General features: G+C 43.5%; 1 pseudogene; it reads right to left on the minus strand.

Moving 5' to 3' along the window:
• Positions 1 to 2,690: 2,690 nt before the first annotated feature.
• Positions 2,691 to 27,319, minus strand: part of LOC115788279 (inactive phospholipase C-like protein 2) — a 28,331-nt pseudogene continuing 3,702 nt past the window's right edge.

Genomic DNA, 27,319 nt, shown 5'->3' on the forward strand with positions numbered 1-27,319 from the left:
CAGTCATGAGGTCTTCACAGATCTGTTTATACAATATTGCATTGCAAAATCATCCATATTCCTGGCAAAGATAATGATGTTCAGGACAGTTTAAAAAAAAAAAAAAATTTGGACCTCATGCAGAATAAAATGTTCACGTATACATGTGTTCAACTGCTTGTTAACACAAATATGTTGTATGGCAACAACTCGATGCATATAGACATGGTAAATATGATCTGCTGAAGTTCAAACTGAGCATCAGAATGGGCACGAGAGGTGATTTAAGTGACTTTGAACAGTTGTTGGTGCCAGATGGACTGATTTGTTTCAGAAACTGCTGATCTGCTGGGATTTTCCTGCACAATCATCTCTACACAGAAAAAATTCCCTTATGCAGCAGCTCTGGGGAAAAAAAAAAAAAAAAAAAATCCAGACAGGAGAATGACCAGACTGCATCAAGCTGACAGGAAGACAACAGCAGCTCAACTAACCACACATTACAACTAGAGCATTTCTGAATGCACAACATGAAACTTGATGTAGATGGGCTACAGCAGCAGAAGACCACACTGGGTGCTGCTCCTGTCAGTTAAGAACAGGAAACCAAGGCTACAGTTCATCTGAGTTCACCAAAATTGGACAATAGAAGATTGGAAAAAACATTGCCTGGTCTGATGTGTTGATTTCTGCGGCAGCATTAAGATGGTAGGGTCAGAATGTGCCATAAATGACATGAAAGCATGAATCCATCCTGCCTTGTGTGAATGGTTAAGGCTGCTGGTGGTGTAATGGCATGAGAGATTTTTTTTTTTTTGGTACACTTTGGGCCCCTTAGTACCTACTGGGTATCACTTAAATCCCACAGCCTACCTGAGTATTGTTGATGACCACGTTCATCCTTTTATGACGACAGCGTACCATCTTCTGATAGCTGCTTTCAGCAGGATAACAGGCCATGTCACAAAGCTCAATAATCTCACACTGGTTTCTTGAACATTACAATGAGAGTTCACTGCACAGTCACATGCTCTCAATCTACTAGAGCACCTTTGGGATGTGGTGGAACAAGAGATTCACATCGTGGATGTGTAGACCACAAATCTGCAGCAACTGTGTTATGCTGTTGTACCAATATAAAAAACAAAAACAAAACTCAAATGTTTCCAGTACCTTGTTTAATCGGTGCCACTAAGATTTAAACCTATTCTGAAGCTAAAGGGGGATCCAACCCAGTTCCAGCAAGGTGTACCTAATAAAGTGATGATTAGCATATGTTCTGCTGGTTGAAATAGTGTCATTAATTGTGATCTTTCAACCATGATGCACTGAAGCTTTAAATGGAAGCTGTAATTAGTATTTTTCCACTGCTCAGCAGTGGATGCAGCATCATCATCATCATAGATCCCTTTCCCCCCGGCTGTCATCTCAGCACTCCACTTCCTTGTGTCATGTGCCACTAACTGAAAGCACATCAAATTTTGCAGAAAAACAGAGGCATGCACATAAGTCATTTCAAAACTACTTTATTTTCACCCTGACTGCTGAGGAAAGTAATCATGAACTATGACCTTTTACAGAGCAGGTTGAGCCTCATTTAACTGCAGCAGTAATGTGTGTCTGGAATGTTTTCATTTAGGATCAATAACTTATTTAAAATATTCTTTGCAGTAAAAGGATAAAATTACTTAATAAAATACTGTACAGTGTTTTAAACAAAAACATAACAGCGTTAGTCCCCTTGAAGCAGATATTTACATTTCTGGAGTTGATCATTTTTGAGGGCAACACTGTGTGGTTGATTACCACAATGGTTTTATGTTGATAGAAAAATATAGAATACTGTATGTAAGACAGTAGTAAGATGGTAAAGTGGTGGATTTGTAGTAAGACAAAGGACCTCAAGTTAATTGGATTGAAATTAAGTGAAGAGCAGCAACTGGGGACCAAAAGACAGGTAATAATAATCTGGAGAGAGACAGAGACTGCATTGGTCCACAAAATAATGGTAGAAGACCTCAAACATTCACACATTCTTTGACAAACTGTTTCTTTCAACTCACAGGAACGCTGCCTTGCAAGTCAATCTGGATTTAATTAAAAGCCACCACAGCTCAGCGACCATTTTTCAAAAAAGTTTTGGCTTTGTTTTCAATCATCCCCGACCTCAGAAAACATTGCACATAAGAAGTGAACAATAAACATTTGGCTTATTTACAGTTTAATACAGTACAAACTGCTGAACCTTGGCTTCCGAACTACATTCATCTCGGCAGCTTCACATTTCATCGGTCTTCTCTTGGCCGTGCACCGACTTCTCCAGCTCGAGGGTTCAGCAACAGGTGGTTTTACAGTGGCTGCATTTTGAAGACTTGCATTCATCAATTCTCTCGTCCTTCTTTCTTAGAATCTAGTTACTAGCTGTAATGCCTGCAAAGCACTATGAAAGCTTCCCACTGTGGGAGACTAGAGTGTCTCTCACACACACACACACACACACACACACACACACACAAACAAACACAACACAAAAACACACAAATGGGAAATGCCTTTCCAAAGGCTTGCGTCCTCGTGTCTATCGTTTTGCCCCAGCACTCATGAAAGCAGTCTCTGTTTCGATTTTGGGAAAACCGTCTTAACTGATTTTTGTGAGGTTATGGGGACGTGTCTGCTTCATGTTCTATAGGACTTAGCCTTGCGTTTTCATGTCAGTGGCCTGGTGCAGGAGATAAAAAATAATTTTTAAAAATAGGTGACAGGGGTAGCAGAGAACGACAGAGGGGAGGGAGGTCGAAAGAGCAAAGTATGAGCAAGCAGCCAGAGGCTTAAAACATGTTCTGATGCTCTGCTCCTATTGGCTGTTAGGGGTTTCAGAGTGCATGAGTATATTACTGACCTTAAGGATGGTTATGTTCCAGCTGAAACGCTCAACTGCTCGAGTGACCTTGGAACCTTTTAGCCCCTCCTTTGTTGCCAGACTTTGCAGTTTTTCATGAAACTCCATGGCTAGAGCCAAACAAACAAACAAACAAACAAACAAACAAACAAACAAAAAAAAACACAACTACAGCAGATTAAACTTTTAAATTAAAAATAATAATCATGCTATATGAACACGGTGCACTTTCATCCAATTTTGGATGTAATCAACATGATGACACCAGAAGACATCTGCTAGCATTTATTTCTTTTATCATTCTAGACTGATCATGAAAAGGTAAAAATGCTGTTTTTTTTCAGTATTTCAGGTGAACAACACAATTATCAATCGTTGCAGTGGCCTTTAGGTCTCCCACTTCCACACAGAGCTGTGCCCAACATGAGAACATTTCATATGACTTTACTCTGACTTTCTAAAGACGCCATGCATAACTTAGCTTATAAAAGCAGAGACAAGCTGTTTTTTCCCCCCTCATTAAGAAAAAAAAAATGCTGCCACTTCACACCACTTTTTGTTAAGTGATACAGCAGCAAGAGAGTAGTGGAGCAAAATCCACCAGGGACACAGAGATAACTGAGCTGAGAATGTGCTGGTCTTGCCTCTTGAGTACCTACTGCACAATCTGATTGATATCAGTGCAAAAACTAGAATAACTACGAGATTCATTTTTATGCCTCCACCAATCAGTCAAGTTGCAGCTTACATCCATGTCTGCCCAGACTTGACCTTTCATATTAAATGTCATCACGCAGCTCGCACTACTTACTTCATGGATCTTTAACTTTCCAAAGCTATCTGATTGCTACATTCAGTTGTGTTGTGTGCTGCAAATTTCAAACTGTAAGTACAAGTCTACACATCAAACCTGCTGAGTGACTGTCGCCTGCTTAACCATTTGACCCGTCACTGCCGCTTTCAGTGGCATTTTAATCTGCGAGTTAACTTCTGCTTTTTCTTTCCGCACTTATTTTCCCCAGTCACTTTAGCTAGGCTGTCAAAGTCCCTACATTCACAAGTCATATCTGCAGTCATATCTGCCCAATAATCTTTCTGCTCACAGTTCTGCAGGAGTTCTGGGTCAGTCAGCGAGTTTCAATCTTATACCTGCAAGCTTCACTCCCAGAAGATTCTGCACTTATCCTGTCTCACTGCATCACATCAAGGGGGTCTACGTGCCACATTTGGTCTCTGTTCAGTCAGTTAATACTGATGTCCATTTTTCATCATTCTCACCTTCTTAAACCGGGAGTCAGTTTTGTTATGTTTTTGTGTGTTTTTACAAACCAAATGCTAGAAGACTGCAGGGGGAGGATGTGTATCTGTGCAGTCTTTGAACTTTTTGGGGAAAATTAAGCCAAAAGTGAGACACAGCAGCAGATTTCACAGGGAGAAAAGAAAAGCAAAAAAAGAAGAAGGAAAAAGGGCAATGAAACTGACGTCTGAGAGACGCAGAGAAATTAAGACGGCGCCGCAGAAGTCGGGCCGGCAGCTAGTTAGCCTGTGTGCAATGAGTTGTGTTGTGTTCCTGGCTTCCTCTGGTCGCTCCGGGCCACTGTCCCACTGTTACCATGGAAACCCAGAAGTGGGTTAACATGGGGCACACATCATTGTGTGCCATCAATGAGAACCCAGACGTTAGACATGCCAAATTGTGGACCGCACTCACAAACACACACTCACATGCGCAGAAGAGTGAACAGATTGGGTGCAAGTCTATTTTACCCACCCCTGACACATGATTCTTCTCGGTCAATAAACGTCTGCAAACATGGACACGCACCTGCACACGCATACGCTGTCACTGCTCCACATTCACACACACCTACATAAGTTGCCTGAATAATAACCTTTACTGCGTGGTTGCTAGGCAACTCAAAGCCTACGTGCCACTGTAGTGTGTGTGTGTGTGTGTGCGCGCGCGCACGCATGTGTCTATTTCCCTGTGAAATCAAGCAAAGTCGAGGGGGTGCAAAGCCGACGCTGTTCAGTGTGTGCATACACAGACAAACAACACTCCCAGAAACAGGGTCGTGACCCAGAGATAAAATAACCTTCAGGGCCAGCCAATCAGCATTTGACAGGTATTTCATCATCACAACTTTATGTCCTCAATCTGAACCATGAGCAGCTGAGATGGAAAAGATCTGACTTCCAGCGATATGTCATCAAGAAATGGCCAGGCCATGAGCACCTCATGAAGTGTAAAATCCATACTTCCTGATGTGAGTCACACAGAGGCCAGCACCCTGAGGGAAAAGCAGCTGATCAGCTGAGGTTAACAGAGGGTAAGTTCAACCAAAACTACAAAAAGTGGGTATGAATCTATAGCTCGTGTTGGTGCTCTTTTTCTAAGTGTCTAGACCTCTCCATACTGGAAGAACAAACTGTATTGTTCCAAATTTTATGCCCCTGTGATTCAGATAATTTTACTGCTTAACAACCAATTTAAAGAGGCCCTCTGAGAGGAAAAATTTGCTGCTCACTAACAGTCTTTTCTTCTGACCCGTTTCTCCCATCCCCAGCCCCTTGGGAGAAATAAGGAGTGAAAGAATAAATCCACGGGGAATTATACTGTCCGGTTTGAGAACGGACAGGAGAGACACAAGAAGAGCGGGTGATAAAATACACAAAGCTGAGACTGAGACAAATGTTTAATATTGTGCAGGCTTGCCTATAAGCTAATCAAATTTTCCTTTGGATCTTACTGTTGTCTTGAGGGCTCATTATTCCACACAAATAAAGATCAATGCAGGGAAAGAAAGAAAAAGTGTATTTTAAAATCTTAAGCTGGGATCAGGATGAGAGGAGAGGAAGGGCATATAAAAATATCTTCTTTTCATTTTCCAATCGGTGTGGACAGAACAGAAGCATCTGCTTACAATTTACCTTTCCTGTCCTTTGTTCAGATTTTGAGCAGGCAAGCCTTACGGATTCATTTTTGTACAGGATTTTTAAGTACCCGCATCCGAGAAGCTGACTGGAATTCTATTTGAGATGATCACAGTAGCAAAAATTTGTCTCAGTGAAAACTGATGGTGTATTTGAGTCAGAGTGATAAGGACACTGTTTCTGGAAAAACATGTTACGGAAAGAAAAAGAAAAAAAACAAAAAAACAACTTAACACCCATGAGGATCTTGCTTTTGCTTTCTCTCTGAGTTTCAACTTCTCACCTCACTGCCTGTACACTTCAGGGTGTGACAGAAGTGAAACCAGTGTAGCTTGCAAGTAGAGACAGCAGCAAAACAACAGCTTCTGAGGCTGGTGTTATATTTCCACACCTAACAAAATCTGAGTTATAAAAAAAAAAAAAAATCTGCATGCATATATACCATTAGTGAGGATTTCCCCCAAATTGGCTTTTAACAAACCGACACACCCGAATGCTGGAATGGATTTCCTCTCTCTTCTCCCTTGGTGTTCTTGTCTTCCTCGCAGCGTTGCTTCTAGCCATCCATCTCTGCCATTCATCTTCCCACGGCTTTTGTACCAGCTAACGCAATTTCCAGCCATCTATCTCTGTCACCAATCATCCCATGTCTGCCCCCCCCCTCCAAGTGGCCAGTTTATGCCTTCTCACTGCCAACTCCCTCTTCCCAGGCTTAGAGGTGGACCTCCGCCTTTGGGATCACTTGATCAGCATCTTTCCTCTGTACACAGGAAGAGCTTTGCTCATAAGATCAGGCCTAAGGCTCTGCAGCAGCGCTTTATCAGATGAATGTAGCAGCACTGGGCCGACAAGACACACTTTCGGATCGCAGCACAGAGTGGCCACTGCTGTACTTGTAACTGCAAAACAGATGAATATGTCAAATACTGTTTGATCACCGAGTGAAGCTGTGGCCCCGGAACGCCGAAAATAAAGTCCGGTGGAGGATGTCATGAGTTGTCTGGGAGCAGCGTGGAGCAGACTGCAAAGTTGTAAACAACATTCATCTCAGTCAAATGCTTTGTTTCTCCTCTGGAGTGGCCCCAGCTGAACCGTCATCTTTCTCTCCTATTATCATCCCACTTTGAGCTTAAACTTGGGTTCTCACTTATTTAGTTTTTCCTATTCACACTTTGCTCAAGGGTGGCACTGGAAAAGCCAACAATTTTTGCATTATTTCAAACTACAATACTTGTATGAAGCTCGTGGATGCTTAAATATTTAATATGTACCAAGAGTTCTTCAAAAAAAAAAGAGAAAAAAAAAAAAAAAAAAAGGAGAAACATTTCTAAATGCAGCTTGTGAAATTCAGCACCTCAAGACTCATACATATATGCAGCGAATGTTTTTGATACTTAAAAAAAATAAAATAAAAAAGGCACCAAAGCCGTTAACATGTCTAAATGTCAGTCAAACTGTTTCCTGGGTGACAGCCAGAGACTAAATGGGGGGAGGGGGGGTGTGATATGCATAATGTGTGTGCAGCAGTGTGTTTCAGGGGGTTGTTTATTGCCACAATGACAACAGTCTGGCTGACTAAAGTCAGATGACCCTAGGGATACAGCTGAAGTAAACAAACCTCTGCCAAAGATCACAGGAATGATATCAGCAGGTCAGATATTATGCCCTTCACCTAAGAGACAGATGGGTGATTGATGATGGGAGTCGCACCACTTTAAATCTCCTCTGTTCAAAATACACAGATTAACTGGACCACTCTGAAGCCTCGTCTAACCTCGTATAACAGCGGTGATAAGGCAGATAAAATATAGGGGGGGAGGAAAGGAAGGGAGCTGACAACAATCAGCCACTGCAATGTATGTAGAGTAAAGCACTGCTAAAGAGGCTGCGTGGGAGTATACTAGAAATATGGACATAGCCTGGTTCATTATATGCACTCTAGATAAGAGCATCTCATATACACGCACACTAGCACACAAACACGCCTACACACCTGTTGTCTGTATGTGCAGGATCTTGCCGTGGATTCCATCTGAGTGCTCCATCACTGCTCTGCTTGCCTGGACCATCTGCAGACAGGGAAGCATCAACAACATTTACATTGATAAGAATGAAGGAGCAGAAATCACACACACTTAAGCTTATAAGCGATGTGTCTATCACCTCCAAGGGAATGTTTTGTTTGTTTGTTAAGCCGCTGAACACTGACCCGGGAATCTTTCCAGCATAAAAAAGGCCACCTAAATTGTATCATTAGGAACTTTGTTACTAACAGTCTGTTGGGAAAAAAAAAGTGTTTCTTTAGCTGAATCTATTTAAAAAAAAAAAAAAAGCCAAAGACAATTTGGCATATTTCAGCATGGTGTGCAGTGCACCTTAAAGAAATCTGAGGAAATTGAACAAGTGGAGGACAAAAGAAGAAGTGACAGGCCTAAATCTATATAGAGCAGATGAACAGTATCAGAAAGTCATGTCCTTAAGAGAAGAGAAAAAAAAAAAAAAAAAAAAAAAAAATCCAGCACACCTGCCACAGGCCGGGGGGGGGGGGGGGGGGGGGGGGGGGGGGACTAACCACTGCACCTATTTCCCATTTCCTAGCAAAACGTAAAGAAATAAGGGGTGGGCTCAATACTTTTGCACAGTACTGAATGCACATACTATACTATACTATACTGAAAAAGCAGACTGTGGTACAGTAAGCCACATATTTCTAGTTATATATATATATATATATAAAAAAAACAACAACATGTTGTTCCCGCATTTAATAGATGGTTGGAAATTGATAGATGCATGCAAATGAAGGCTCCCACAGAGACTAACGTGGCAGCTCTTTAAACACGACCACACAAGACAAACACACAAACACGGATGACACAAGTAGCTTCCGCCTGATTAATTCTGCAACTCTCACAAACCCTGCCGGGACTTGACCTCCTCCATGGGAGAAAAAAAAAATGCTAGTCAACAAATAAGGGATTAACTACAAGACCGTACTATGACCAGATCTGGTTCAGCAACACACACACACACACACACACACACACACACACACTACAGTGACACGTAGGCTTTGAGTTGCCACTCTCATTCATTCATTCAAATTTTGCTGTCTCTGTTTACCACTCTTGCCAAGCACCAGGATTGAGGTGTGGAATCAATTTAGGTGAACAACATTCAAATCTATGCTAATGGTATTCAGCGGCAGCGGGAGCTTTTGCAACAGTGATCTGCTCAGCTGGAAACAAAAGCGGCTAAACGCACACATGTACGGGTCTTACTTACATCCCAGTGCACAGACATACAGCCACAGGTCTATGCACAGGATAGATGCATAGCAGTGACAAGCTGTGGTTAAATTAAGATGCTACAAATCATCCTGCTAAACCTTAATCATGCCTCAATAAGCAGAAACCGATTCATTTATCTCCATGACAGCCCCGTTTCTGGTTGAAAACTTGAATGTCTTCTTTTCTCATTCGCACAACCGCATTTCATAGTCTCTCGATAGGGTTGCTATAACTTTGCAATTCATACTGACTGCCCATCATCCTACCCGAGAGATTCCCGGGAAAGATCTAATATGAAATGGGAACAAGTGCACTTTGAGCAAATATCAATTTCAAGAAATATTCCTGCAGGCAGGCAGATGGTGAGAAAAAAAAAAAAAGAAAAGAAAAAAGAGGTGTAGCATTCTTCACCACAACAACACTTTATCACTGCAAGACAGGCAACCATTCCACTGAATGGTGGTCCACAGATGTACAAAACCCACTTATGCCGGACAGCCACGGTCACAAAGAGAGGAGGCAAAAACCAAAGGGAAATTTATTGAAAGTGAGATATAAAAGCGAGGATGGAAAGAAAGACTTGCGCTGCATCCTTTCAGTTATGACACATGAAAACCCACTCGAACACAGTGACTCACCCTGCTTTATTGACTGAATAAAGAGTTAACTTGACCCTGCTCCCCCCTTCTCTCGTTTGTGCTAGTTTCCACAGGGGGAGTTCTTCCTCAATGACTTCATCTATTTTTAGACACCATTACATAAATTCAGTCTGTTAAATAACTTTCCTCCTTGGCCAATGAAACTCTGCAGTTCACTTTGGGTGGAAACACAAAGTGGATTTAGGTCAAGGTGAGGATGCTGCTAGTGTGTTTATGAGACTTGAACAAATGGGGATGTTGTCCACTACATAACAATGAAAAGCTCACACTGGGTTTCAGAAACTATTGGCTAAAAAGGAAGCTTTTGTTTGGGAGGGGAGCTTTCATTGTCAAGCTGAGCAGTTGGGCGATGACTGATTTGTTGCCTTTGTTTGCTCTTTCCTTCCTTTCAATGAATTTCAGTTTTATGAGTCACATATAGTCCTTTATCTGGTGCAAGACAAAGAGAATATTAACTGTCAGGTCTCTTCCTTTCTCACCGTCTCATAAGTAGAGACAACTCGGCGAAGGACGTCAGGCAAAGACCCCTGGGGCTCCAGGGTGGGGTACTGGTCCTGAAGGTCAAACAGCAGTAGAGGCGTCCCCTCTAGTCCTGAAACTCTGGAGCTCAGAGCCAGTATGCACTGCATGAGGTTAGCCACAGCTGACACCCCACACAGCTCCCTGAACACTGCAACTGAGGTCTGTTTTTTTTTTTTTTTTAGAAAAAAAAAAAAAGGACAAATTTATCAGTAGATAAATATTAAACATTAATAAATCATCTTATCTTGTTCATTTTCTTAACCTGGTGGAAAAACAGAAGAGAATGACAAAAAAAACAAAAACATGTTGAATCTCTTCTACACTCTTTGACATTGTCTCCGTCTTGATTTAGTTTCAGTCTTTGTCACACTCTCTCACTCACTCACACACACACACACACACACACACACACACACACACACACACACACACAGACACACAGACACACACACACAGACACACACACACAGACACACACACACAGACACACACAGACACACAGACACACACACACAGACACACACACACACACCAAATCCTGCAACAGAGCTATTTGTCTTTTCTTTCGCCCATTGATTGCTCTCCTGCAGTTGTGCTGTTGCAGTAGTTTGGAGTGAAATGGAAGCAATCAAGAGATGTGGATGCCAACAGTCTCACCACACTGACAGAACATGTAATTACTGTTTGGCACAGGGCGACAAAAGGACCCGCAGACTGAACTGCTGCTCAGTTCATAAAGGTTAATTCAACCATTAATGAAAGAAAATGAAGCTCCTGTGCAAGTTTAACGCATTCCTGCGCATTTGGGCTAATAATTTCCTTGTCTGCTTTCTGGGAGCCAATCAGCTTCTGTTCCTGGTGCTATAAATCTGAGTGCTCTCCCTCTCATTTCGACCTCATCCTGGTCACGGAGAGTCTCCACCTGCTTCATTTCAACCATACTGGGATGCTGCCACATAGCTTCAGAGCATACGGTTAACCTCTGTTAATAGTTAATAAAGATTGATAGTGTATTACTCAAACTCTGTGTTCCAATAATACAGGTTGAGTTCTTTCAGTGACCTCTTTTTATTGGAGTGAAGTTATCCTTCATTATTGTCAGTCTTCAGTTCTCTTCATCACCTGGGTGAGCATCTTTAGTAAAATGTGAAATGATATATTGATGTGGATATACATATAATTATTAATGTTCTTTTCACCATTTACTCCAATTTAAATTCTTTATGAAAAATGTCTTATATTGAGTCACACCTGATGGGCTCCCATGTTAAAATGTCTGACTGGTAGTGGAAAAAAAAACAAAAACAAAAAAAACAACTTCAGTCTCTATGGCCAGTTTCCTCCACAATAAACTGTACAGGGAGGCATTTTTCTTACAACTATCCATGTGAATACTGCTGTTAGGGGCATAGTCCCTCTGACTATGCCCGGCAGACGGGCAGCTATAGCTGGCAGCCAAGCTTCATCTCAGCTAATCTGAGACACTGAATGGGATTTCTCAACGGTGTTTTTGGTGTTGGTGCCTTTTTGAGATTTTATTTATTTGTTTTTTTTTAAATTGGACTTACCTGACAAATAATATGGTCTGCCATAAGCTTAATTGTACTAACAGCCTGTACAATAAGCCTCTGCTCTGGTTTTGGAGAGACAGACTCTTATTCAGCCCCAGTGAGCAGATATCACTGATTATTGCACCCATTTAGTTTATGAATGAATCTCTACCCTCTAGTCTAAATACGGTCACTTCTGGCTCCAAATAGCATAGAATTGGCCAAAATAAATACATAAATAAAAAAAAAGTTGAAGCTTTAAAATGCACTGTCCCAAACTAATTGGTGATATTGTGGCAGCTGTGTTTAGTAATACTTTAACTTTCCGTCACCTGCATGTTTCCCCTCAGATCAGTGGCTTCTCTCAGCAGAGGAGCAGCCATCTTGAAAACCTCATCCACTGCTCGAACTCCCAAGTCCCTCAGAGCTGTATAGTCCCTCCCCTTTCGGGCCTTGCGTACTGAAAGACCCCTTTTGTGAGGTTTTCCCCCTCCTCTGCGATTGGTGAGCGCCACATGGACGAATAGCTTGGCGTGCGGGAGGTCCTCTCCTGTCAGAGACTGCAGGGGTACATGTCGGTAACCAGGCTGGAGGCACTCCAGAGGTATGGTATACTGACCTGTCGTGGTGGGGAAATTGATAATTGATTTCATAGTTTTAACACTGCTACTCGTTAGTGTCTACGAGTTGTGGGACTCAGATATATAAACTTAAAACCACTGACCTATGAACTCATCTGCAATGAAGTCATCATCTAGCACCACAAAGCGAACCATAGCAAGCTCAGGCAGGTTGATCTGGAACTCAAAGCTCTCGTCAAAGATGGGGTTGTCTCCATTCTGGCTCACAGTCCTAGTGCGGCGCTCTGTGCAGTCAGCTGGGATGCCATGGATCTCCACATATACATATGGGTCTACCACATCCCCTTTGGCCCCAGAGCCTTTCGGCTTGGGCAGATTCTGCCCACTAATGACCTGCATGTGAAAGGTGGATTATTTCATTAATGCAACTTTGACTTTATTTTTGCCGTTTTGGCCATATGATTGCACTGTTTCTAAACAAGCCACCAGTTAAACCAGATTCCTCCTCACCTTCACGTGGAGCAGCTGTGGAGACACACCAGGCACCGTGTCTCTGGTGTCAGCGCTGAAGTAAGACACCTCCTGCCGCATGATGGCCGGCCGCAGAACGTAACCACAGTTCCCATTCTGCCGGAACCAGGCTGTGTTTAGGTCCATCATCAGTCCAGCTGTCTGAAAATTCATTGACACTATCTGGCAACCGCACTTCCACAGGTCCTGGGGGTTCATGTTGCTTGAGTCAATACGCATAGGGCTGGGGTACACCCGTGACAAGAAATGCTTATTGTGGTTGACAAAGTCACCAGGGCTCTCACTAATGAGACGCACGGCCAAAGATTCGTGGAAGGAGCACAGCTCCCAAGGTTTTTGGCTTTTGGATGAGGTTGAAAAGTCAATGAAGCGGACAGACTGGCAAAGAGTTACTAGGTCAGAAAGTTCCTTCAACAGCTGGAAACGTTTGGGAGGAACATTAGAAGGATTAGACTGAGTGATGACACTTTTCTGCACCATGTCCTTCTCACTTCCTCCAGGCGCTGTCCCTCCACTATTAATTGACTTTATCTTCTGACACATCTCTGCTCCTTCATCCTCTTCACTTACTGCTCCATCTTCCCCATCAGAACTCGGCACCAACTTTTTACCCTTTAGTAGGATTTGACGCCTTAGGGCATGCGGTGATGGAAGGTATGAGGCCCCTTCATCTGGAGGAACTGTGTACAGGCTCTCCCCTAATATTTTCACAAGATGCTGCCACATCACTTTCTGCTGTCCAGGTGAACAGTGGTTTTCAATACACAGAATTAACGGATACTCGGATGCCACAAAGGCAAACCTTCCAATTGCTTCTAACACACAACGCAGCAACAGTGGTGGGGAGAGGCTGTGCCCAGTACACACCAGCGGCTCCTCGTCAGCGCCGTCCCAAATGTCCAACTCCACACACCGGCAGCCCATCTTGAGTGCGCGAATGTAGCCGGAGATGTCTGAGGGGCCTCGGAACTGGTCCTCAATGAGGTAGGTGTTGTGGGAGGAGTTGATGTAATAGTGAGACAAAGGCTGAGTCATGTCCTGGCACACGATGCCATGCTCCGGGTCAAAGAGATGGCACTCTGCTGAAGTGAGGTAGCTGGTGAAGCCGTCCAATGACAGGTATCCCTGCTGCCGTCCTTCCTGCGATGGCTCGTGGGCTTGGATGAGTTTCAGGCTGGTTTCCTCACTGACCTAGAGGCCGAGAAGAGTGCAATAAGAAGATAAACAGACAACAGAAATTAGACAGACCAGGATTGTATTTGTCCAAGTACTCAGGACTTTTTCCTGTGTGATTAAAATCTGTTACCCACTTGAGCCATGCCCTGCTCAGCCTCAATGAACCTCATCAGGTCTTTGGTGTCCAGGAACTCCTTGTTGCTAGAGAACTGCACCAACAGAAAGTAGATCTCTGGACGTGTGCAAAAGTCGTGGAAGACCTCGATGAACTCCTGCTTCGTGACACGCTTGTTTCTTGCTGTTAGCTTTTTGTTTTCACTGTGGTCTTCGTGTCCAGATCCATTGTCTACTGTGAGCTCACACATCCTCTCCCTAACTCTTTGGAGCTCCTTAAACCTGTGCTCCACTTTGCCACTGCTCACCCCGGGGTTCACGCTTTGTATCAGCTTTATAGCCAATTCCAAATGAATCCCTTCCGTGATGTTTTCCTGTGTGTCCGAGTTAGCAGCAGAGGAGAACAACTGCTCCAGCCAGCCAAAGCGAAGGCTGTTCTGACTGCTGGCGAGCATATCGAGGGCATGTTTCCCATACTGCATCAGATACCTGAAGGCAGAAGAATAAAAAATAAATAAAGAACAAGGCCGAGCTATTATAGGACAGAATATTATTGGAATGAATCATCAAATCTGCAACACAAACATTTCAGTTTTTATTTATATTACAGGCATCTTGGATGTGCCTGAAATATAAAGTTAAAGTCCAGTCATGTTTAACGGCACAAGCCTTCATACAAAGAAAACTCAGGAGGACTACACAAAGACAACTGAGCAAATCCCCCACTGTTTGTGTCAGTAGTCAATACAAAAAAGAAAGAAAAGGAAAAGTGACAAGATCTGAAACTGAACTGACATGAAAGAGCTACACAGTTTATATTTGCTTAACCTTCCCTGCAAGAAAAAAACCTCAGTTCAATCACACATTCAACCCTCTGTCTTCACTTGTTCACCGTAATGTCAGTCAAGACCCCGGTGGGCCTTTATTAATAAAAACATGTATGTTGTTTGCAGAGATAGCCAATACTACATAGAAGAGCGTTGATAAACTGCATTACCAAACTTTTGGCTTACAATGAGGGTGATTTAAAGGGGACATACACTAATTTTTAACTCCATATTTTTTAGTCTTGAACTCTAGAGTAGCTTTGCATGATGTACAGGTCAAAATAATCCACGTTTATCTGACTAGGCCTTGCTGCTCCTCAGTTCATCCACTGTGTGAAATAGGTTCCCTTCTCCATTCACCTTTCTAGTAGGAAAAAGCACTGTTGGAAAAAAGTGTTTTGAATATTCTGAAGCTGAGTGTAGCCATCTTTAATATGAGCAAAGTATAAGGGAGAAAAACATTTCAATTTATGTTTGAACTAGTCCTCCTGACTAAACTGACTAACTTCAAAACAATAGGCTTAGGATGCTTTAAATAACATTTCACACACAGCGGGTTATTTAATTTATTTATATTGTCAAATATTTGTGCTGTCGCGTGCTACTTAAGAGTTGGAAAATATGCAAGGATTAAAAGCTTAAGTGTAGAATGTAAAACTGCTCCTCTTTCTTGTGTCATACCTCAGGCCAATAACCCAAATGTTAGCCACCTCAGTAGAGTTAGCCACCAGGTCCAAGCTTTCATAACTATCTCCATAGATGATCGAGAATGCACAGTCCTCTGAAATCTGCTCATAAACTCCACTGGTGCGGAAGGTCTCAGTGTTACGACCTGTCCGTACCTGGAATTTGAGACACCGGAAGATGAGAAAAGGGAAAAACAAACAAACAAAAAAAAGCACATCATGTTCAATAAAAACTAATCAACTGTTATCTTCCATATGGAAATAGTTACAAACCAGAACCAACATTTCTATTTAAAAGACTCAAAGAGGTGTTCATGAAACAAAATCCATGGCAGGTTGATTTAGAAAGGTTTTTACCATTCCTTGGACACTGACCTCACGTATAGAGGCGAGAGAGATCCGAGCTTTGTCCGACTCCTTCTTGGATGGCTCCCAGCATAGAGCCTGGAGGCCGGCATCCAGGAGATAGTATCGCTGATAAACACGGGAGTTGGGTCGGATTTTCTTCAGTTCGCTGCCTTCAACCTGGAAACCAGATATGGTCAATCACTCTAACTTTCAGGGTAGAGCTCAGTCCACTTCAGCTATGCTGAAAGTAAGACTTTGATCTACTAGAAACCCTTGATGTGTGCATGGTACCTTAAATATTTCATGTATAGCTATGTAAAGCTTATATTTTATGTAAAGGGTCTCACGGTAGCTGACCCACCATCGAGTGGATGCAATCAGCAGCACTGCTGATCTTTTTCTCTGACAGACTGCTGCTGAAGGACACCGTCTTCTTCCTCTCCCGACCAGCACGTGATCCGTCCTGAAAAGGAGGGAGAGGAGGAGGATGAAAGGATGTGACAGAAAGCGAGGAGGAGGGGATGTAATAATAAGAAAAATGACTCAGGCAGACAGCGATCCCTCTGAAGAGTACTCTTTGCTTAGTCATGACAACAGTTTTTTTTCAGTGCTGAATGGATCACAAAGGATTAAAAGACATATCAGCTTATATAACCATACCTAGCTGAGATTATTGGGTCTACCACACAGAGCCGCCTCCTCTTCCCAATCTGTTATTGTTCTTTCTGATACCAGGCTAAAAGCCTTTGCTCGTTCTTGCCCTTCATCATTAATCATACCTGACTAGACGGCGACAGCAGGCTCCAGCATTCTAATTCTGCCCCTCCACAATGACACTGGCAGACCCAATCAGTTTATCTGAGCGTACCATCACAGCTCATCCATCTGATTTATTGACCAATCAGATGCCACCCCCACAAAGAGCCTTATGCTTGCAGATAAGAGCATATATGTGGGTAAATGTATTCAATTATGAGTATACTAGTCCTGATTAAATTAAATCAAAGATTTAATTGATGCTCCAAAGATAAGCAGGATAACATAATTACAGCTGATCCAATCCCGAGCGGACTGACTGGCAACACCCACAAACTCAACATGCTGGTGACTGTCACAAGCAAGGAGACAAAATTGTTGAAAAACAGAAAATTACAGGGCTGCAATTAACCATTATGTTTCCATTATAAACTGTGCCAGTAATTGTTCCTTAATTGATTGCTTGTCTGTGGCATACCTTAAAGACCTGCTATGATTTGCCTTATTTATGTATGTATTTTTACAATGGTGGGTGTTTATAGTAAACAAGACCAAAATTCTAACTAATGAGGTCACAGCTGCGCAAATAACCCCTGTGAGCCAAAGGTTTCAGATGTTTTCTGTTTTTGACTCCAGATGATGCCAATCAGATCTGACACCCTTAATATGGACACCTCAGGCACAGAGCTCTTGCTGTTTGCACAGCAGTACCATCCATTTGTAGGTCAAACCTTCTATATGCAAGGAGCAGCCAATCAGGAAGGTGGTCTTAAAGGGAGGTTATCCAGTGTGCTTCAGACATTGTATAAACTGAGGAGCCGCACCAAGGCCCAACCTAGGTTAGCTTTGCAGAGCTAATCTAGAGCCCAAGAGTCAAACTATGGAGTTGGAAATATGTATTGGGGGGGGAATTGATCATAACAACACTCGAGGTGATATCTTTGTCAGTTTTGTCCGATCAGTCTGAAGAAAACTACAAATCATCACATTTCCTGGAATTAGTAAATTATGGAAGAAAACCGAGAAAATAAATCAGTGTTATGAGATCATTTTAGTTATTAACCAATTAATTAAACAGTGTTCATTTTAAGATATGGACCTGAAGTGCACAAGTGCAACATCAGTCTGAAAGAGTCATATTTGTGAGGGCTGATTTGAAACGGCAAATAAATCAAAGCACCACAGAGGAAGATCAAATGCAGCAGCTTGTTGCTCTGTAGCTAAAAAACACACAAAGCTCTTTGTTTTGAAATATAACATTTGTGTGTGTTTCATGACTGAATAAAATCTAAGATCAGCACTGAGGAGATTAATGTTTTCATATTCACAGTAAATATCTGTGAATATTGATCAGTGGCTGATGAATTTCTACTCATCTGCATAACTCTGTTTTCATTCAAATAAGACTTCATGTGAACCTCAAGAGCACTTGTGTCTTTTATGAGGGAAGAGAGCGGGAACGCTTGATAGGAAGGGAAACTAGGGGACATGAAAGGCAAAAAGAGATAAGAGGGAGGAAAGGGGGGAAGGGGGAAAGGGAGGCCCGAGCTGCATTTCATCTGAGGAATATGAATGAACACGTGATAAAGCGGGCGCGTAATTAACAGAGGGCGAAGACGCTCCCCTCAGATGGAAAGAAGGGCACATCACCATCACAAATCCGCACAGAATCAATCGCCTCATTAGGATAGGAAAGTGTTACCAATCACAACAACTCTTTTTTTGAGCCACTTTAATGAGGGAGTGCTCTAAAAATACCCCTGAAGCCTTATGGGATGATACTGGGAGTGAGACGGGGTGTGTGGACAAGATGCCCTTCCGATCTGAAAAATGCAGGAAGAAAAAGAAAAGGATGAACTCTGTCAGTTTAAGCCCCTTAAGAAAAAAGAAAGAAAGAGATTTTGCAAAGCAGGTGATTATTAACGCAATAAAACTCTGGTCTGTGACTGATGTTGTTTTCTCATTAAAGTCCTACACCCCTGTGTGCTGCTGCAGCAACACGTCTAAATTTAACTCAATAACAAAGGCTCAGATGCTTCAGCAGAGAGGAAATACACCATATTCAATTACATTTTTATTCAATTTTATTCATACAGCGCCAAATCACAATATAAGTCAAATCAAGGCGCTTTATATTATAAGGTAAAGACCATGCAGTAATACAGAGAATACCCCAACAATCAGATGCCCCCATATGAGCAAGCACTTGGTGACAGTGGGAAGGAAAAATTTCCTTTTAACAAGAAGAAACCTCCAGCAGAACCAGGCTCAGGGAGGGGCAGCCATCTAGCATCACCAGTTTGGGTAGAGGGGATTTTTTTTTTTTTTTTTTTTGGGGGGGGGGGTAAGTTTTGTAATAAGTTATATATTGCCGAAGTATTTGCTTGCCTGCCTTCACACTCACAAGTATTTGAGTGACATCCCATTCTTAATCCATAGGGTTTAATATGATGTTGGTCCACCTTTTGCAGCTATAACAGCTTCAACTCTTCTGGGAAGGGGAGTGTGTTTATGGGCGTCTTTGACCCTTCTTCCAGAAGTTATCTTGTAATTGTAATGTTGGACGAGAAGGCCTGGCTCGCAGTCTCCGCTCTAATTCATCCCAAAGGTGTTCTATCGGGTTGAGGTCAGGACTCTGTGCAGGCCAGTCAAGTTCTTCCACACCAAACTTGCTCATCTATGTCTTTATGGACCTTATTTTGTGCACTGGTACACAGTCATGTTGGAACAGGAAGGGCAACCACCAAACCCAGACTCATCCACTGGAGTACCCTCTGCACACTACTCGCCTCAGCATCCTCACCTCTGTGATTTTACAGTATGTGGCCTACAACTTTGTGGTTGAGTTGCTGTCATTCCCAAGTGCTTCCACTTTGTTATAACACCACTAACAGTTGACTGAGAAATATTGAGTACAGTAGCAGGGAAATTTCATGATTGGACTTGATGCACAGGTGGCATCCTATCACAGTACCACACTGGAATTCACTGAACTCCTGAGACCGACCCATTCTTTCAGAAATGTTTGTAGGAGCAGTCTGCATGCCTTAGTGCTTGGTTTGATACACCTTTGGCCATGGAAGTGATTGGAACACCTGAATTCAATGATTTGGATAGGTGAGTGAATACTTTTTGGCAATATGGTGTATGAAAAAAAAAGAAAAAAAAAATCAAATCAAGATCCTGTCTTGATAAAATAATTCATTTTGAAAAACTCATGGCAAGGTTCCTAGTGACCCAGAATGAGGCACTGCAAATTGAAATAGAGACGGATGCACCTTTACACTGCAGTGTAGAGTACCACCCAGTCATTCACATCTTTTTCTCCTTCATGCACTGCAGTGACAGTAACAGGAGACTGATGGTGGCCTCAATGTGCATCTCTTCCTGTGTGTGACATTACCAGTAAGGGTCCCTCTGTGGCCGGATCTGTACCAAATTGCAGTGCACATATTACCCAGTCAAGACTCCACATAAATAAAATCATCTCTCTACTGACATTTGCATGCCATTTGACCACTAACGAACCTCCTGAGATTAAAACATTATGAATACTTTGCAAAAGCCATGCCTGAAGATTTTCCATGTGTGGAGGCTGTCATGAATTATCACTCCTGTTAGCCTATGACATAAATAACTCTCAGAACGAGACAGAGTTCAAACACACAACCACAACGCACTGACGTCACTGTAGGTGCTGAATAAATTATTTTGGCAAGATAAAACTAGAGGGCACACATTAACCTGCAAGTGGATAAACAACTGAATAAAAATGCAAATGTAAACCCATCAATTTTTCTGCTTAAAAAATACAAGAACACGCACGCCGTTAAATCAGACTGGAACAGCTACACACACACACACACACACACACACACACACACACACACACACACACACACACACACAGAGGAAAACAAAACAAGTTCAGCCGCTATTCCCTGATAAGATTCCCCATTTCATTTTTACTTAGACTCTATACAGTATGTCTGTCTATTTTATTTTCTCACATACACAGAGATCAGCCTCCAAAACCACCACTGTGCTTCAAAACAGGAAGCCTGTCAGCCCGTCGCAGAAGGTTTCCTGTGGGCTCTACCAAGAGCTGAGTAAAGTGATGATAGAGAAAAAAAAAAAATAACGTGTGAAACCTGTCATCTTGATATGGTTATTTTTAGGTTTAACGATGTCCCCAACATCACGACGTGACTATGAAGAAACCAATCTCCAATTCCGTATAACTTTGCAATACCACCCATGCAGAGTAACGTTCTTTCTTAAGTGTTAACGAACCCGCCTATTTACACATATTAACAGTCATATGTGGTAAAAACTGAACCCCCCACCACCACCACATGCAAAATCACCCATTTCTTTTCTTTTCTGCTTCCCAAAATGAATTAGCTGCCTCAGACGTTTTCCTAGAAAACCTGAAATCAAGTCAGCCCAGGAATCTGTTTCTGGTCTCCACTGACCACTGACAGAAACATCTTTAGCTGTTAAGTCCTCACATGAGCTAAATGTATGACCATTGTCTTTGGTAGCATATGGGTTTTTAAAGCTTTGAAAGTGTACGAGTTTCCTGTTGAAGCCAAAAACAACTCTGATAAGAGAGTCATGTGAACCAAAACTGCAAATCTGCTGACTTTTAATGCAAAGGAAATAGTGAAAAGATACTAAAATGCTTCTTAATGGTTAATTCAGTGAGGGTGGTCTACCACTAATCAAGAAACTGTTTAACTATTACCGATATGAAAATGTTGAATAAGTAATCATCTAAAATGAAAATCAATTAGAAAATGAGTCTTTAAAAAATAAATTTTTATCTGCAAGTTGTTAGAAATATACAAAAGATTACTGCAGATAGATTTGGATTATTATGCGACTATGAGATTAGTGATGTCCCTGTTAGGATTTCGACACTGAACAGATGGACAAATGTGGAGATGGATGGAGAGTGAGAGAAATGGGAGAGACTTGGTGGCAGAGCACACTAGAGGCAGTTTTTTAGGGAAGGACACACAGAGAGATGTTACAGAAAATTCAAACTTGAGACAGGAAAGAGGAAGCAGATAAAGTTCAGAAAAAAAATATGTGCAACGAGAAATAGATAATGATGTTCTTGAGCCTGATTGCTGGCTATCTTTAGCGCAGACAATCAGAGGCTTTGCACTCGGTGGTCTCCTGCAGGGTGCAGGAGCATGGTGCACAGCACAGTGTTTTCATTAGCCAGATAAAGTGAACGCATGGTATGATGTATGAGCTTGCGAGAGGACATAGCTCAATCGTCACACCAGCAGGATGGAGATGAAGGCCATCAAAGGGTGTTGTCTCTGATCTTTTAAATAAGACGGAAATAGAAATAAAAATCAGTTAAGTGAGAGGGGGGAAAAAAAGGAGTGGAAATTGGTAAGGAGTCCTGCCTGTGGACTGCTTGACAGTGGCTGATGGATTTTTTTTCCAAGGGCCTCTCACCCCGAAGAGCAAAGCTACGGGCGGGGGGGTCTAGGGTCTGATTTAGAGCCACAGTTAAATATGGTGGATAGCAGCCAGTTCTCAGTTGAAAGGACTGTTTATACTGTTCATGTATATGGAGAGGTTTTGCTGATTGGGAGGACAAAAATTAATAATCATACACTGATCGCATGGTCTGCCTCTGTGTGTTGGGTGGGGATTGCACACATGTGGCCGCAACAGAACCCAGGACACTAGAGATAAACAGAGCAGGCGAAGCGCCGCATGGTCAGCTCCGTCAGGGGCTCCGTGTGTGGGAAAATGCGGTGAGCATTCGCAGTAACTCAACTGCTCATTCTGACTATAAACGCTCGCCCTTGTGGCAAGAAGAGCAGCAGATGCTCTTCTACGCTTTAAACCTTTTGAAGTCCCATGTGTGCACATGCATACAATCAAACACACACAAAACGAAACAAGTAAAAGGTTGACTTGAAAAAGGTCACCTTGTCACAGAGATAACCACAATTTCAGCTGACAAACGTCACAGATGCATTTACTGAAGAAAGCAGCCCCGCTAATACCAAGAACAGGTCGTTGAAGACTTAAGTCGGGCAACACCTGCGAGCACACAGCCGACCGAGGTTTTCACATAACTCACCCATGATCACGCACCTGCCACTGCACATACTTGGAGTGCTTTATGCTATGAATTTAGCATGCATATGTGGACTGACTAACCTATGAGTTCTGAGTTATGAGGAATAATTTCTGTGGCTCCATCACAATCAGTAGGAAGCTTGATCCACTCCCTGTGTTGTGCAGGGTCACGCTCATGCAGGATAAAGTGGTATAAAGCTGACTAAAGAGGTTGACTTGAACTGCAGGAGGTGCTCGGGGCTACTCTGACTCCAACAGCTATCCTCCCCAGCTGTGTGCACCTCCAGCTAATGCTGCGCCCTCACAGTCTGAAAAACATGCAAGACACACACCCATAACACACTACTGAATATGATCAAAGTAGAAAATGCAAATAATGCTCTATACACCAATCAGCCACAACATTAAAACCACTGCTGAGTGGAGGGAATAACATTTATCCTTACAAAGCGGTGTTCTGTGGGGAAACCTTGGATCACGGCATTAACGTGGCTCCTTTTTAAGCAGACCTCTCGTGGTAATGATGCTCACTGATGGCAGCAGTCTCTCCCGCCAGCGGGACAGTGCACCCCACCACAGCAAAGAACTCGAGGCACTAAAACCAGTCACCAATCTCCCCAGACTCTCTTTTTTTTTTTTTTTTTTTTTTTTTTTTTTTTTTTTTTTTTTTTTTTTTAGCCTGTCATGTCTGGTAGATCTTGCAAGCAGAACTGTGATCTGAATGCGTTGTTGTGCCAAACATATTTGCTATTTCAAGATGAGCTCTATAGGTTCTCAATAGGCTCTTCTTGTTGTTGTTTTAACCCTTTATTTTATTTATCTGAGTTATTTTTCCACATACTATGTAACAGCCAGAGCTGACAGGCTGAAGAAGAGGAAAATAAAGAGAAGAAAAAGGGAGAGAGAAAGGGAGCAAAAAAAAAAAAAGGGGAAAGAGCACAAGTCTATTAATCAGATACTTCATCACTTTAACATATAAAAAAAATACTATCAATACTTGCAAAAATAAATTTGTGTGTGAAAAACAAAACTAACAAAGCATGTTACGCACACCAACAATTTTGTTGAGTTGTGATTGAGTGGGCGTTTGTGTCTGTGTCATGTTTGTGTCTGTGTCATGGAACGTACTTACCAATGAGGGCAAAACGCTGCAGCTCCACCCATCAGAAGCCAGAGGCAGGTACGGAAAGCCCCCAGAACCCCAGGCCACCAGCAGCCCACCAAGGGCCAGGAAGACCCCCGGCCACTCAGTCCAAAGACAACCGCACACCTACCCCAGCAGACGGGAGAGGGTGGTCTCAGACGGAGCCCCCCCAGTCGAGGAGCGAGGGCTCCAGGGAACCCAAGGCGATGAGAAGCCAGCCCCCCCCCAGCGGCCAGCCCCCTGCACTGGCCGGCGGCAGGGCTCCCGGGCCCACGGCACCCAAGGACCGCCCGACCCTCCACAGAGCCCCCCCCCACGCCGAAGAAGCCAACGCAGCCCCGCACCGCACCCCCAAGGGGGGCAGGCCAGTACCCACGCCAGAACACCCAGCCCCACCCAGGAACCCCGAGGCACCCCCATCCCAGGGGGGTAGGGGGGAGGAGGCAACCAGCAAGGAGCGGCCAGGAGGCAAGGCACAAGGCCCAGACCCAGGTCCAGCCATACATACAAACACACCCAGACACCCGTGTACACATTTATACACAGATACTCATACATGCCCATACATACTTACCCACACACAGATATGCCATACATACACATTCACTCACCCACCCATACTCACGGAGACGGTGACAAATACACAAAGACACACATTCATCCATAGCTACCCACCCTCTGAAGGCGGGGCAAGTGGAAACCACCCCAGGGCCAACAGCGACCCCAGGACGCCACCAGCCCGGTCCCCAAGGAACCACCCGACCCCTACCCCGGGCGAGACGCAAGAAATCGGGGTGTAAGATGACCCATCCACCCCTCCTCCTCCCCAACTTGTAGGTCTATGTGTTAATGTTTGTGAGTGAATGAGGTGTATAGGGTGCAGTTAAAATTGAGGGGACAGTTATGCCACAAGCGCCAACTGTTGGTCGTCAGCGCTTGCCCACACTGCCCCCCCAAAACCCTCCATGTCTAAAGTGCAAATAAAATTTGGAGACAGACAGTGACGAGGATCCGAGTGGGGCCACCTCAGCGGCCCATCTCATCAACCTCTGAGTAACATGCCTGCCCCAAAGGTCCTATGTGTATCAGGGTGTAAGTGTGTATGTGTTGTGAGTTATAATGACTAAAGTGCAATTAAAACGGAGAGGCAAGTGGTGGTGCAGCTCTCCACGTGGCCTCTCCATCCTACATCTGTGAGTGATGTGTATTCTGTGTGTGTGTGTGTGTGTGTTTGTGTATGGGGAGGGGGAGGGGGGGGGGGCATATGACCAGGAAAAATCCTGGAAGAAGAGAGCCAGCTGGCCGCTGGCTCAATAGGCACCCCGACCTCCCACACCCCAGCACAGGGCAGGGGGAGGTGAGCCCGGGGCCGCGGGGACAGCATCCCGGAGCACTGCAGCACCCGAGGTTGGCGCCCTCGCCCCCACCGCAGAGGGCGGCCCGCTCCTCCTAGATGCCCATTCACTCAACAATAGACACAAACAGGCGACAGGACATACTGGCCTGGGCATGGAAATGCAGTGCCCAGTCCCCCCCAACCACCCCACCGCGGCCCCATCCCCCACCCCACCCCCCTGCAATGCAGGCACCCCAGGGCCCCAAAAGCGTAGACCGGACATCCCGACGTCAGGCCAACCCACCCCACCCGGCGGCGCGGCCGGGACAGCAGAGGCCCCCCCCGCGCCGGGGGGGGCCCACCGGGAGCCGGCGCGGCCCCAGTGCCGGGGCCCCAGACCCCCGCCCCCAAGCCATACAGGGAAGACCAGCCAACCGACCGAGGGCCGGCACCACCCCCCCAAGCACCCCGCCCACACCCCAGGACCGAAGGCAGCACCATCCAAGCCCCCACCACCATCAACCAGGACAGGCACACAGACATCACCAGAAGGTCGCCCCAGGACCCCAGCCCCAGGAGGCTACCAGCTACCCAGGCCCCCGGAGTCCCCCCCCACCCCCCCACAAAGCACATCAGGAGCAGAGCCCGCAGCCCACCACCCCCACTAAGTAATGGAGCTGAGCAGTGGGAACCAAAGAGAGTCAAATTCCTCCAATTTGTTTTTAGAAGAAGCAGACATTCTCTCTAAACTAACATGATCTACTAATAAATTTCTGTACTGAGTAATACATAGTTTATTTTTTGTCTTCCAGTTCATGAGGATCATCTTCTTAGCGATGCACAAGGCAGTAAGAACTATGTGTGATATATTTAACTCCATAATTAATTCACTGACATCACCTAAGATGCATAGTCTGGGGGAAGTTGGGATATGACAGCTAAACCATGTGGATAGATCTTCACAAATCCTCTGCCAAAATCTCTGAACTGGTACACAAGACCACAGAGCGTGTAGATGATTATCCTCTGAATTGCTTGTACAGTGGGTGCATATGTTTGAGTGTGTAAGGCCCATTTGGAACATCCTTTGTCCAGTGTAGTATGTTCTATGGAGAATCTTATATTGTACAAGTTGTATTTGGGGTCTTTTAGTCATTTTGAAGATATTTAAACATATTTCTGTCCATAAATTTTGATCCAGGTTGACAGAAAGATCACGCTCCCATTTTGTAATTGGGAGGGAAACTGAATCATCAGTTTTTATTAATAATTTATATAATTTTGATAACAATTTTGGGGTACAGAGGTTAAGAAATTCTGTTACCCAAGTAGGCATTTCTAGATTCAATTGATTAAGGTTAAATCTTCCCTGTAGGACGGACTTAACTTGTTGATATTCCAGAAATCTACCGTTGCCAATTCTATATTTTGATATAAGTTCTTGGAACGTGATAAAATTTCCATCTTGGATAATATGTTCTAAGTTATTTATACCCTTATCACGCCATAACGGAAAATTCAGCATTTTCTTTTTCTGACAAATATCTGGATTGTTCCAAATGGGTGTTAGTTTACAGGGGATGAGTGAAGACTTAGTTATTTTTAAAAATTCCCACCAGGCTGTCAGAGAGGTATTTATACTAAGGACTTTATAGCAGTTATGATGTTTAATACTGGAACTAATGAAAGGTAAATCTGAGATTTTTATTTTTCCACAAAACGCCTGTTCTAGATCCAGCCATGGGTTGTCTAATGAGTTGGATTTGATCCACTTTGAAATATACTGCAATCTACTGCTTAAGAAATAGTAATAAAAGTTTGGTAATTCTAGACCTCCACTGTGTTTTGGCTTTTGTAAAGTTTTTAAGCTTATTCT

Source organism: Archocentrus centrarchus, chromosome 11 (genome assembly GCF_007364275.1).
Source record: "Archocentrus centrarchus isolate MPI-CPG fArcCen1 chromosome 11, fArcCen1, whole genome shotgun sequence".
NCBI lineage: Eukaryota > Metazoa > Chordata > Actinopteri > Cichliformes > Cichlidae > Archocentrus > Archocentrus centrarchus.